Raw genomic sequence first — 14,685 nt, forward strand, 5'->3', positions numbered from 1 at the left:
TTTTTAAAGAAATGGATAGGTAAAATTTTAAAGGTCAAGCAAACAAACACTTGCCAGCACTCCTCCATCCCATACATGCACAGGCCGCCTGATACTTCCAGATGTCTGCCTCTGAAAAACCTTTATTCCCCAGCTGGCTTTAGAGAAGGAATTCACAGTGGCAGTTCTCTTCTTGTTTGTTACTACTCTAGGGAAGGGGTCAAGCCAAAGAAGGCAATAGCTGTACAATCTCCTAACAAGCCCACATCCTGTCTCTAAGCACATTTTGGAAGAAAAACATCAAGGCATTAGGTTATCATTATCTCAAGGGGAAAAAGCAAAATGCTAGTGATCACAACTTACTGAAAAGAAAAAAAACACAGCAGTCTGACACTGCAAAATTGAATAACATCCTATTGTTTAAGGCAGCCCCCACAAACTACATAAATTAAAGATACATGAAGTGGGTGCTTATAATTCCCAAGAGGTCCACAGAACTGGTCAAACATCATTGTCTCCATTAATGATTATCAAGAAGAAATTCATGTAGCCCAGACCATCTACTACTAGTACTGTCAACTAAGGACATGATTAGGCAGTAATGAATAACTTTGGGGGGGGGGGGGGGGATATGACAGGGAGGGGAACAGTTGAACAGCTTATAGGCCATCACGTGCTCCAGAGCTCTGAGAGGTATGCTCAACCAAACCCTACACAGAAGGCCAACACATAAAGCAAGAGCAGTGAGTGGATCATCCATAGTTAAAGTGGCGGGGAGGGTCAGGGACTCGAGCTCAGCTCCTCCAGTACCCAAAGGAACTCTGAGCTCGGCCTAGTTCAATGGAATGGTCTAGGGCAGTGGTCGGCAAACTGCGGCTCACGAGCCACATGCGGCTCTTTGGCCCCTTGAGTGTGGCTCTTCCACAAAATACCAACTTCTGAGCATGGGCCACGAAGTTTCAATTGCACTGTACGTGCACGCCTGCACTTGGTGTTTTGTGGAAAAGCCACACTCAAGGGGCCAAAAAGCCGCATGTGGCTCACGAGCCGCAGTTTACTGACCAATGGTCTGGGGCAGCGGTCGCCAACCAGTGGTCCGCGGACCACTGGTGGTCTATGAGGTCCAAAAGGTTGGTGACTGCTGGTCTAGGAGAACTGGGACACTAGCTTTGAAACTGCTTCCATTTCCTATGCATGTGCTAAGTGACCACTGCTCTAGGACAGTCTCTTAGCCCTTTATGTCCAAAGCAGCAGAGGGAAGCTGGTCCTGAAATTAGCCCCTGTTCCCAGACCTGCCCAGGGTTTTCTGGCTGCTGGGCCAGGGCTTCATGTACTCTTTCACACCTTGTTTCCAATACCCCAGCAGCTTCTTTTACATTGTTGATTTCAGAGAGGAAGTTGAGAGGGGTAGAGAGAGAAACATCAGTGATGAGAATCACTGATCAGCTGCCTCCTGCATGCCCTCCCCATCCCCGCTGGGGATCAAGACTGCAACCTGAGCATGTGTCCTGATCAGGGATTGAACCCCAACCTCCTGGTTCATAGATCGACGCTCAACCACCAAGCCACACTGGCCAGGCCTCCAGCAACTTCTTGAAACACATCCTGACCTTCCAAAAAGCCTGTGGTTTGTGTCTTCAATTCGCCCCACTTCCAACACTCCTTAGTTCTACCTCTGTATCAGCCACAACTGACTGCATGACATTGAGGACATACCTGGAGCCTCACCCACACTAGTCAGTGAGGGTGTTTAGTTGCCCTATTCCTGGAAACCAGATTAGAACACCATGTGTATGTGGGAACATGCTGTCTTTTGCATGAGCACTCATGCATGTCCCATGACAGTTGATGTTCAGTGAAAGGCTGTTTGTTTACAAAGTAATCCTAGGGTTTCTGTCTTTCATCTTCCACCCAAATACCTCATCTGAAAATATGAATTCAGAGAAGTGTATTTCTGAAGATGGAAGGGTATTTGCCAGAATAGAAGAATCATTCATCTTTTTTTTGATTACAGATTCCTTTGAGAATCATATGAAGGCTTCAGACTCTCTCTCCAGGACAATCACATATATAAAAAAAAAAATGTTGCCTATGCCATTCCAGAGCAACCACAGTCCCCTACAATTCACCCATGGACCCAGAATTCAAGTTAAGAATCCCTATTCTAAAATGAGAGACATTCTCTTTGTGGATAAGATCCCTGAGAGCTTGCTAAAGAGAGGTATCCCCTTTCTTTGGCCTCCTCTCTTCTTTTCTCTATTATTTTACCTAACCCCAGTGGGTTCAGTTCAAATTCTCCTGTCTTTTCCATTTCTCAGCTCTTCACTTTCCTGACCTCCCAGAATACTGAGTGTCAGAATGACGATCATAAACCTTACAAAGTGATTTTACCGTTTCGTGTCCCCAGTGTGACTGCCAACTGCTAGTGAACAAGGACTATGCTGGGTTTGTTGTTGTTTTTGCACGCCTGCTTAGTGCCAGTACTCTGCACACCATAGAGGCAATACATGCTTGCCAAATGGGCAGATATCACTTTTTCTTTGTCCCTCTATCTTTAGGCACTTGCACTTAAAAATTAACTTCTTTGAAATCTGAGCATATGCCCTGGAAAAACCAAATGAAAAGGGCAAGAAAACATAACCTGTAGCAGCTAGTCAACCCCATTTTTTTTAATCCTCACCTGAGAGAATATGTTTTTATTGATTTTTTTTAAGAGAGAAAGAAAGGGAGAGAGAGAAACATCAATGTGAGAGAGAAACATTGATATGTTGCCTCCCATAGGCATCCCAATCGGGAATTGAACCCACAACCTAGTTATGTGCCCTGACCAGGAATCGAACCCACAACATTTTAGTGTATGAGATGATGCTCTAACCCAGCGGTTCTTAACCTGTGGGTCGCAACCTCTTTGGTGGTCGAACGACCATTTCACAGGGGTCGCCTAAGACCATCCTACATATCAGATATTTACATTACAATTCATAACAGTGGCAACATTACAGTTATGAAGTAGCAACGAAAATAATTTTATGGTTGGGTCACAACATGAGGAACTGTATTTAAAGGGCCAGAAGGTTGAGAACTACTGCTCTAACCAAATGACCCAGCCAGCCAGGGCAGTCACCCCACTTTTCACTTTGCAAACACAAAAAGTCTTACAAAACAGGACAAACAGGACACTGAGCAAAGATACTTGGAAATTTTGCTGATATTGACAGAAACCCAAGTGTGTAGTAGAGAAATGGAATGTTTTAAGTTATTTTCTAGTTAGAGGGTTACCTGCTATTACTAAGCAAACAGAAAGCTTGACTCTCCACTTGCCTTCCTGTAGGGAAAAACCCAAGGGAGTGAAGGTTTTTTTTTTTAATGAGATTCATCCTTTTTTTTAAAAAAATGTTTTTATTGATTTTTTTTTTTAGAGAGAGAGGGGGGTCCAGCCAGTATTGCTCAGTGGTTGAGCATCTACCCAGGGAACTAGGAGGTCACAGTTCAATTCCCAGTCAGGACACATACCTAGGTTGCGGGCTCGATCCTCAGTAGGGGGCATGCAGAAGGCAGCTGATCAATGACTCTCTCATTGATGTTTCTCTCTCTACCTCTCTCTCCCTCCCTCTCTCTGAAATCAATAAAAACCTATTTTTTTAAAAAGAGAGAGGGGAAGGGGGAGAGAGAGGGAGTGGGAGAGAGAAACATCAATGGACTTCCTCTTACACGCCCCCTACTGGGGATCAAGCCTGAAACCCAGGCATGTGGCCTGACCAGGACTCTAACTGGTAATGGGGACTACACTCAACCAACTGAGCCACACCGGCCAGGAAGGGAGTGAAGGTTTAACACTCCTTCACTATATCTGCTTTTCTCATCTGTCTTCAAACACTATTTAGAGCCCTCTCCCGACCCACACTCAATTTTGCTTACTGATTCTTTCCCTTCACATGCCTGCCCTCCTGCAAATTGTCCTGAAACAGTTCTAGGTGATAACCGTTCCTCTGCAGCAGCCTGTAGTGGTCTTGCCAGAGAGAACAGCAGGTCCAGTGTCCAAGGAAGGGGATGTCTACACTTGGGCATGTGACATGCTATATTATCAACAAACATTTATATTGTTTGCAGGCTCTGTGACTACAATGAGGCCTAAGACCTTGCAGCTTCAAGCTCGAGAGAGAGAGAGAGAGAACACAACAATATGTCCCATAGGAGAAATACTAATTGTGCAATACAGACAATGCTAAAGATTCAGCCCTATGTTCCAAATTAACCAGGACAATTCTGATTCAAATATCCTACCCCAGCAATCAATTCCTTCAGTACACCCGAATGCTCAAACTATGGGTCCCATTGTTTGATATAAAAAATATGATCAACACAGTGACTGATGAGGCAGGCCAGCCAACTAGGTTAGCTGAAAGCATGAGGGCAGATTGCTTAATCATGCTAGCACCTTCCCTCAACCCTCAAATAATTATGGGTTTGAATACAAGACAGTGAAATTTGAGTTTTCCAAGACTGAGAGAGAGCTCATCAGGAGAAAGGCAGGAAGCTAGGAGTATTTACAAAAAGTCAGACAGGTGGAGTATAAGACACCTGTCTCTGTTATGCCATTCTTCCCCAAAGCCCTTTTAAAGTTACTGGGAACTATGACAATAATTAAGCCCATGATACTCTTGGGAAGGAAACAAATCTATTTGTGTGACAAAAATTATTCCCCCCCCCAAACAGATGGAAGAGAATATCCACTTGCTTGGCCTCTTGCATACAAGCTGACAGTAATTATTGTCAAGCAACAATTAGCCCTTTCTTTCTTCTTGTTGTCCCTTTCCTCATGTATCCTATTCACCTACTTCTCTACCCTCTTGCCAGTCCACTCCCTTTTCTGTTCAGCCTGTACTTTAGACAAGGGGCCCCAAACAAGAATCACATGAGAAATTAAAAACACAGATTCCCAGGCCCAAACTTACCAAAACAGAAAGATTTGGAAACCCTTCTTAAATCAATAAGCATTCAAGGCACAAAAGATTTTAAGATTCAAATATTAACTCATTTTTCAGATACAAAAACTGCAGCAATGTTTTTCTCATGGTCAAAAATATACTAGCACAGCTTTATTTTTTGGAAGAAACAAACCATTTACTTTTTACCTTCTAATACAAGTGAATATGTATGTATTTAGATACATATACATAAATGTGAAACAAACCTGTCTAGTGTTGAATAGCTGCTTGAACAAAAATGATACAGACTGATTGGATTAACCAACTGATTCAATCATTTTGAAGTACAAACAAGAGTCGGTGTATCTGTACACTTTATTTGGCTTTTGTTGTTAATCCTCATTCGAAGATATTTTTCCATTGATTTTTGGGGAGGGTAGAAGAGAGAGGGAACGACAGAGACAAGCATCAAGAAACAGCCTCTGTGACTACTATTTCTTGATACTTGTCTCTGTCGTTCCCTCTCTCTTCGATTGGATGCCTCCTGCACGAGCCACGACCCACGTGCCTTTGACCAGAGTCAAACCTGAGACCCTTTGGTTCGCAGGCCCACCCTCTATCCACTGAGCCAAACCGGTTAGGGCAGTGTATCTGTACACATTACACAGGGTGAGATACTCAAGCACACACTTAAAAAAGAACCTTCCTCAGCATTATGCCATTCAATAGTAAAAATACATGCACTCTGATGCAATTCCTACTCCACAAACAGACTAAACAGCCCTTGGATTATTGCTAAAATATCTGCTTAAAAGAAATAAAGGGGAAAAAAAAAAAAAAAAGAAATAAAGGGAGCCGTGGCCAGTTGCTCAATGGTTAGAACATCAGCCAGCAGACCAAAGGGTCATGGGTTCGATTCCAAGTCTGGGGCACATACCTCAGTTACAGGTTGCAGGTTCCCCAGCCCCAAATCAATGTATCTCTCTCACATTGATATTTCTCTCTCTCTCTCCCCCTCTCTCTTTCCACGCTCTCTAGAAATCAATGGAAAAATATCCTCGGGTGAAGCTTAAAAAAAAAGGAAAGAAATACAGGGTGAGGCAAAAGTAGGTTTATAGTTGTTTGTATGAAAAATAATACAATAATTACTAAACAATAATACAAGAATAAACTTTCGCATACTCACAACTGTAAATCTACTTTTGCCCCACCATGTATATCACATAGAAAATTGCATGTTTGCTAAATTTACATCAAAGTAACATTAAAACCTATTCACTGTTAAGAGTTTCATAAATTTAATTGCTGTTTTGAAAAGCCTAGTTAAGGGTTCAGAATATTGCCTTGTAAGGTCTTGAATATAGATGTGATTGATATGACAACCCAGAAAGAGTTCCCAGCTCCATTTCAGTTGGCCATGATTATAATTTATATGCAATCCTCTGTTAAATTATCTATAGTGAACTCCATTAACTATTGTTACTTTTATTGATTTTTAAAGAAAGATAGGGAGAGAGAGAGGGAGGGAGGGAGATCAATTTCTTGTTCCATTTATTTATTGGAACATTCATTGGTTGATTCTTGTATGTGCCCTGACATAGGATTGAACCTGCAACCTTGGCATATCAGACGATGCACCAACCAAATGAGCTACCCGGCAGGGCAACCACTATTATTCTTAAATGGGGAGACACTGGTCACTCAGAAAAGATTTCTTGCAAAATATATAAATAAATGTAACTACATATTCTTTCATATATGTAATGTGGCTAAATCAGACCATCAGTTATGGGCTGCTATATTTCACTACTATGTCAAATTTATTAAAAATTTAAAAAGAAAATTTCTGAGAGATCCAGCTGTTTTCATTAGTTGGCTTTAAAATGTCTAATACAATGGGAGACAATATCTTATGATAAATAAATGGGGAGTCAATACGGAAAAATAAACCATACAGTGAACAATATTACAGAGCAACTGAGTGGTCATCAGAATCAATTATATATATATATGTGTGTGTGTGTGTGTGTGTGTGTATGTATACATACATATTTTTTAAAGAAAGATCTTGGTATTAGCAGTTATATTAACTATCCCAATAATGGCACTACTTTTCAGCAGCACAAAAATATCGAGAAATTATTCAGATTACAAAACAGAGCTTTTATCCTATGTTTTTGCACAAATAAACCTAACAGATATAATTACTTAAAATCAGACAACATTCACAGTGTTGAACACAAAAGGAGATGTTACCCAAATCTTTTAATTCTCCTACTGACCACTATCAGAAAAAGATTGCATTAAGTCAGCTATTTTCAACCTTTTTCATCTCATAGCACACATAAACTAATTACTAAAATTACTAAAAACCAAAAAAAATTTTTTTTGCTGATCTGACAAAGAAAATAAGTATAATTTTGATTCATTCACACCAGATGGTTATTGTTGTGTTGGCTACTGTTATTTTTAAATTTGACAATCAAAGGGAAAAGAGATCAGTGACCCTGACTAAATAGTCTGGAATTGCATGTTTTAAAAATTCTTGTGGCACACCAGTGTGCCTCTTGCAGCACATGGGTTGAAAATTACTGCATTAAATGTCTATTTATAACTTTTTGGTTAACTATGGCCAATAATGTACCAGGAGGTAATTTATAGTTTTTCACCTCTTTTCTCTCCAAGGAGTTTCAAGCTAAATTTTAAAGTTGTACATTGAAGTATACAACTGCAATTTTCAAAAATATCTTCCTCCTGGAGGAGTGATATTCCAGTTTTTGGTACAATCCTGATCAGAGCCCAAGTGGAACTCTGAAAAGAGTCAGCTTTTAAAAGAAAACCAAAAAGAATCAAGGTAGCCCAAAGGCCCCAGCTGTCCAGTTTTGCTTTCTAATGAGGGGTGAACTAAATGCAATGAATACTTTACTTTCTGTAACTCATCTTTTCATTGACATTGGCATTTCTAGAGTAGCTCAAACTCCGGACTCTAGGACTCCTAGCATCTCACTTTATTGGCCCAAGCAAAGGTAAAAAGCAAATCAAGTCAGACAATGGGATAATCACAGAGTTTCCTCTTCAAATACCCAGTTAGATGAGGTCACTCAATGAGACTGTGTTTGCAAGGCCCCTCAAATTTCCACACCCTCACCCAACGTTCTGGCTTGAGCACTGTATTTGAGAACTTTTTCCAATTTCACTAAGTAAACTTGTAAATGCCCAATTGAACTGTGAGCTCCTGGTCAGCTTGTGATGTTTTGTCTTGTGAGGTTTCTTGAAAAAAAACAAAAAACTAAAGAATGAAGCACAGACTTACAAATGTGTATTACTTATCCCTCTCCTCCCAGAAGAAAAACTAAAAATTTTTAATATGGGAGTTAAATCAAAACACACTGGTTAACGCCACTATCAGAAACTCAAACACACAAAACCAGTAAGTTCCTGTTTCCTTCTATTTGGGAGGACGGTTTAAGGGGTGGGGGAAACAGTTTAAATAACCCATTTCCAATCTCTATGACTTTGTTTAGGAAAGAGCATGGGATCTGGAGGCAGCCGACCATGTGCCATCGTCTTGGTTGTGGGAGGCAGGTCAATTCCTTCACCGTCGTCTCATCACTAACCCCATTCAGAAGTAGGAAAACTATCAACTCATAGGGTTGCGGAAGGGGCGGAGAATGAGAGGGCTTCCTGAACTAGACGATGTTTATTTCCTGGCTCATAGAACCATAACCATAACACAATAAGGATGACAGCCACAGGCCACAAAAACCGGTTCATCAGACCAATGTAAATGGCCAGACAGGCCGGCCCGGTGCAAAGACCGTGCAAGGCGGTCCTGGCAGCGCTTGTGGGGCGATTACTGCATGGAGAGCGCTGTGCTTCCGAGGTGACAGGTAAACTCCCAGCCCAAATTAACCGGCTGCCCCAGGCACTGGTCCCTCCCAAGCTGGCGCTCTGCGCCAGGGCGGCCGCGGTCACTCACGAAGTCATAACAGTGACTCAAAGGGCCCTTCGCTCTAAGGTGAGTCACATGGAGGAAGGGCAGAGCCATGGCCCGAGATAAGCCGGCACGCCGGGCACCCACCTCCGGGCACCCACCTCCGACGCGGGGGGGAGGTCCGGGTCCTCGCGGGCCCAAGGTGGAAGGACGTGCGGGTGGGAGGTCAGCGGCTGCAACCCCCACCGGAAACGCCAAGTCCACCAGCGGCGACCCCGGGGTCACCTCACCCAGCGCCCTCGCGACGCCAGGAGGGAGGGCCCAGCGCGACCTCGGCCCTCGGAAACGTCGTCTACGAAGCGGGGCGCCCCTGCGCCCAGCCACCTCCCCGCTCACCCCGCTACTGCCGTCCCCACCGGATCTTCCTCAGGCCTGCGCTGGGGACACGGCGGGCCGCGGCTGGCGGAACCCAGCTCCCGAAAAGCAGCGCCGGCCAAAGCCCGCCGAGGACCCGGGGAGAAGTCCGGAAGGGTGCGGGCCACTCACCAGCCTCGGCTCCACTTGGCCGGACGCAGGTCCTTCCGTCCGTCAGTAGCAGCAGCCTCCGCGCGTCTGTCAGGAACAGTCTAGCAGCTAGCGGGCAAGCGCGAGGGCGGCCCGACGTGCGCACGCAGCGGGGGCGGGGCCTGCGGAGGACACGCCTCTGCGGCGGGCGCGTGGCTCCTCTCTGGGCACCCAGGTCTGCCCAGGAAGTGGGGTGTTGGTGAGTGAACGCGAGCACCAATGAGAGCGGGTGTTTATGAGGCCTCCTCCGGGCCACGCGCTCTTCTTGCCCGATGTCACCACCTCTGCAGGCTCATCTTGCGCTAGGCTCCACCTGTCCTTTCTGTTCCAGCCACACTGGCTTCCAGTCATTTCCTTAACCATGGGGTTGGCTGCAAATTAAATGACTGGCTGGTAATGTCCAATGTTGGCAAAGGTGTGGGAAGTTTGCAGTTTTTGTTAGAGTTATGGGGTGTCCACAAAAGAAACTCCAAACCTAAAGAAAAGTTTAAAATAGTTTATTAGAGCCAAAGATTAGGTGATGGCGAACCTATGACACGCGTGTCAGAGGTGACACGCGAACTCATTTTTTTGGTTGATTTTTCTTTGTTAAATGGCATTTAAATATATAAAATAAATATCAAAAATATGTCTTTGTTTTATTATGGTTGCAAATATCAAAAAATTTCTACATGTGACACGGCACCAGAGTTAAGTTAGGGTTTTTCAAAATGCTGACACGCCGAGCTCAAAAGGTTCGCCATCACTGGTAGGGGTTAGTCCTGGAAGCAAAATTTCAAAGGACAGAGATAATTCTCCAGGGTATAGCAATTATGCACTTTATTTATACACTAGAGGCCCGGTGCACAACATTTGTGCACTGAGGGTGGGGGTGGGGGTCCCTCAGCCTGGCCTGGACCCTCTCATAGTCCAGGACCCCTCAGGGGATGTCCACCTGTGGTGTAAGCGGGCAGGCGGACATCCCCCAGGGGTCCTTAGCACTGCTGGAGGCGGGAGAGGCTCCCGCCACCGCCCCTGCACTTGCCATGAGCCCAGCTTCTGGCTGAGCATCACTCCCCCAATGGGAGCTCACTGACCACCAGGGGGCAGCTCCTGCATTGAGTGTCTTCCCCCTGGTGGTCAGTGCGTGTCATAGTGACTGGTCGTTCTGCCATTTGGTTGATTTGCATATTAGGGTTTTATTTTTTTAAAAAACAGAATATGATTATATTTAATACACAAGTTTGATACAACCAAAAAGTAAAACACCAGAGTGAAATAGTAACAAAAAACATGGTATTTCATTTGCAATGCATGAGAAATTATTAACATCTTTAGTCATAAACAAGCTCTTAAAATCCAGTGACACTATAATAATGCAAGGAAACTGGAAAAATGAAATGAAAAAGTACAAGTGATGATTAAGCAGTAAGCATATATTAGGATTTTATTATATAGGATAGGATTAGAACCAAAGGAGAAGACCTAAGAAAGGTTACATGAAATCCATTGGTGGACGATTAAAGCGCGGGAGAAAGTAAAGCAGGAAAATCTCTAGGATTGAGTAAAAAATAAAATGGAGAGATGTTACTTTTACATTGATGGATGCAGGATAGTTAGCTTTAACATAGTTTATAGAAGTTGAAAGAGATGCAGTTGAAAGAGAACAATGAGGAATGTTGGGGTTGTCTTCCCCCTCTGCACTGGGATGTTTATCTTTACCCTTCTGGAGAAGAGATCATTCTCACATTTTAAATATATTATTCTAGATGCACATAAACAATGGACAGGGCTTGTTCAAGGTAGAGATTAATTTATCCTATATACTTAGGACATGACTTCCTACCATAACCCACTCAATTAGAAATGTGGGTTTTGGGGCTGTTGTTTTGTTTTTTTTTTTAATGTGTTTTTATTTATTTCAGAGAGAGGAAGTAAGAAGAGAGGGGGATAGAAACATCAATGATGAGAAAGAATCATTGATCGGCTGCCTCCTGCACACCCCCCACTGGGGATTGAGCCCGGAACCCAACCCAGGTATGAGCCCTGACCAGGAATCCAACCATGACCTCCTGGTTCGTGCAATGCTCAGCCACTGAGCCACACTGGTCAGGCAAGTTAGGAATGTTTTGATGATCAAAACAACCTGTGTGGTTACTTTCAGTTATTGAAGTTGTCAGGCTTGTTATGGTAGCCTCTTTTTTCTTCACATGGGGAAGTAGGAACAATTTGGCAGGAACTATTAACACTTAGAATGGGCATTCTCATTGACCCAACAATTACACTTCTGGGTAGCTATTCTAGAAAACATTTGTGTTATTGAACTCAAGGGCTTCACTGTTTAAGATGCTGTATTTGAAAATGAGAGGTGGTTGTTGCAAGGAGTTTTATTTACTTGCAGTGAGTAAGGAAGACAGGGAATTTGTCAATGACAAAGAGGTTCTTGCACCCATCCCCCAAGACAGAAATCAGGAGAGGAGGCTAAACAGATTCAAAATCAGAGGTGACTCAGTTTGGTGCTCCCATGCACAAAAGGTTGCCAGTTTGATTCCCGGTCAGGGCACATGCCTGGGTTGTGGGTTTCGGACTCGATCCCTGATAGGGGGCATGCAGGAGGCAGCCCATTGATATTTCTCTATCATCAATGTGGGTTTTTTCCTCTCTCTCCCTCGCCCTTCTTCTCTCTTTAAAACCAATAAAAACATATTAAAAAAATTAGAAGTTTACTGAAATCAAGGTGGAGGGAAAGGAGAAGGGAGGGGGCTTAATGCAACTAATAACAGCATGGCTCCCAAACTGCTGCTTCGGGTCTGGCTTATATAGGGCTAGGTTCCTCACACAGGTGCATAGTAGAGTTCTTTACGTTTCAGGTTCCAGCAGCTGGTATACACCTGTGCAGGTGCAGAGCGGAACTCTTTACTTTCCAGGTGCACAGAACAGAGCTCTTTGGGGAATGCCTGAAGAGAAACTTTAAACTTATCTAGAAGAGGCTTTAAGAAATAACTGAAGAGTTTTTAAGAGAGGCTCAGCCTGTCTCAGATTCATATCCAAATCTCTGCCTCCCGGAAGGAAGGCTTAGCCATGGCTTATATATATTACATGTTGATTTCTTCTTTGCAATTGGCTACTTTCATCAGGCTGAGTTCCTGTCAGCGCATCCTGTTTACTGTATCTACAAAATACTACATTTTAACATTTAGCAAGAAGCCCTGGCCAGGTAGCTTAGTTGATTACAACCTCATCCTGATATGCCAGGTTGTGGGTTTGATCCCGTCAGGGCATATCCTCAGGGCACATATAAGGAGCCACCAAATGGCCTGGCAGGTGTGGCTCAGTTGGTTGAGTGTTGTTCCATACACTAGTAGTTTGCCAGTTCCAATACCAGTCAGGGCACATGCCCAGGTTGCAGGGTTCGGTATCTGGTCCGGGTGCATATGGGAGGCAACCAATGGCAACCTATCGGTGTTTCTCTCTCACATAGATGTTTCTCTTTCTCTCCCCTCCTCTCTCTCTCTAAAAAATCAATAGAGACACATTTTTTAAAAAGAAGCAACCAGTGAATGAATAAATAACTGGAATAACAAATTGATATTTCTCTCTAATAACATTTAGGACTGCCCAGATCTTGAGATCTTTGTCCTGTCTAACACTTGAAAGAACTCAAAAGGGCACAAACAAGGGAGGTCATTGCAACACATACCAGGATACTCCATTTTGGTGAAAACTTTGAAACAACCTTTAGGTCCATCAAAAGAGGATGGAGCAGGGATTGACAGGGGCACATTCATTCAGTAATTGTGCCCCATTGAAAAGGGCAAACACCACCTGAGGGAGGACATTAAGTAGAAGGGGGGAAAGTAAGTTGTAGGAAAATGCAAAAATATATTTTACTAGAGGCCCGGTGCACGAAATCGTGCACCTGGGGGGTGGTCCCTCAGCCCAGCCTGCACGCTTTCCAATCTGGGACCCCTCAGGGGATGTCTGATTGCCAGTTTAGGCCCGATCTCTGTGGGATCAGGCCTAAACCGGCAGTTGGACATCCCTCTCACAATCTGGGACTGCTAGCTTCTAACCACTCACCTGACTGCCTGCCTGATTGCCCCTAACTGCTCCCCTGCTGGCCATCTTGTGACAATGTGGGGCCGGCCATCTTGTGATGTGAGGGTCAATTTGCATATTACCTCTTTATTATATAGGATAGCAGCAGTCGCCAACCGGTGGTCTACGGACCACTGGTGGTCCATAAGGTCCGAAAGGTTGGTGACCACTGTTCTATAGTGTGTTACAAACTTAACCTAAAAAACAAATATCAAACTCTAAATAATATGTATGCTGGAGTGTTTAGGGGAGAAAAGTACTGATGTCTGCAACTAACTTGAATTGTATAAAAAATAAGATAGCTGATAAAGCAAATATAGCAAAATGTTAAGAATTGAAGAATCTATGTGGTAAGTATATCGGTATTCACTATATAGTTCTTTCAACTTTTCTGTATGTTTACAAATTTTCATAATAAATATTGTGGGGAAAATATATTCAGTATGATCCCTTTTATTTCTTAACTATAAAATGTTATCTTTCTACATGTTCATGTTTAGGTCTATAAATGCTTCAAAAGTAGGAAAGGTTTACACACTAGAATGATAGAGAGAGGTCTAGGGTCACTTGTGCTTTATCTGTACTGAGGATTCTAATATCTGGACTCTTCTACAATTTGGTCTCTGACCTTGCTCCAATAACTAGGCCATTTTGCAGTTTAAACTCTGACTTTACCTATCAGACAATTTGTATTCTTTGCATTGTCTGTTTTACTACAAAAAATTGTTTTATTGGTGTATTGAAACTGAGGCATTGGCCCCTGCCTTGTGACCTGCCCTGCTGACCATATTTTGTGACTCCAACTATTGGAATATCCCATGGCTCTACCTGCTGACCATGAGTCAATTGAAACTACCCATTATTCTTATCTCATAGCTCCACTAGCTGACCATTGAGTCAGCAGTCCCCTAAAAATCCAGTTGCCCCCACCAATCAGAAAATGAATAAATTATGGTCTTGTATCCCAACCCTTTGATTAGCAACTCCTTGAAACTCATCCCTTTAAAAACCTTGCCTTGCCCTGGCCGGTTTGGCTCAGTGGATGGAGTGTCGGCCTGCGGACTGGAGGGTCCCAGGTTCGATTCCAGCCAAGGGCACATGCTTGGGTTGTGGGCTTGATTCCCAGTGGGGGACATGCAGGAGGTAGCCAATCAATGATTCTCATCACTGATGTTTCTGTCTCTATTCCTCTCCCTTCCTCTC

At 43.5% G+C, this 14,685-nt stretch overlaps 1 protein-coding gene across 1 annotated transcript in view; it reads right to left on the reverse strand.

Moving 5' to 3' along the window:
* The window catches only part of HMOX2 (heme oxygenase 2), a 31,737-nt gene extending 22,247 nt beyond the window's left edge, over positions 1 to 9,490 (reverse strand). Inside the window, exon 1 of the mRNA XM_070413078.1 lies at positions 9,388 to 9,490. The gene's annotated coding sequence lies outside the window, so the exon portion shown is untranslated. The remainder of the gene's footprint in view (positions 1 to 9,387) is intronic.
* Positions 9,491 to 14,685: the final 5,195 nt, after the last annotated feature.

Source organism: Myotis yumanensis, unplaced genomic scaffold, assembly GCF_028538775.1.
Source record: "Myotis yumanensis isolate MYYU_CA2020_CCGP unplaced genomic scaffold, mMyoYum1.0.hap1 SCAF_4, whole genome shotgun sequence".
Taxonomy (NCBI): domain Eukaryota; kingdom Metazoa; phylum Chordata; class Mammalia; order Chiroptera; family Vespertilionidae; genus Myotis; species Myotis yumanensis.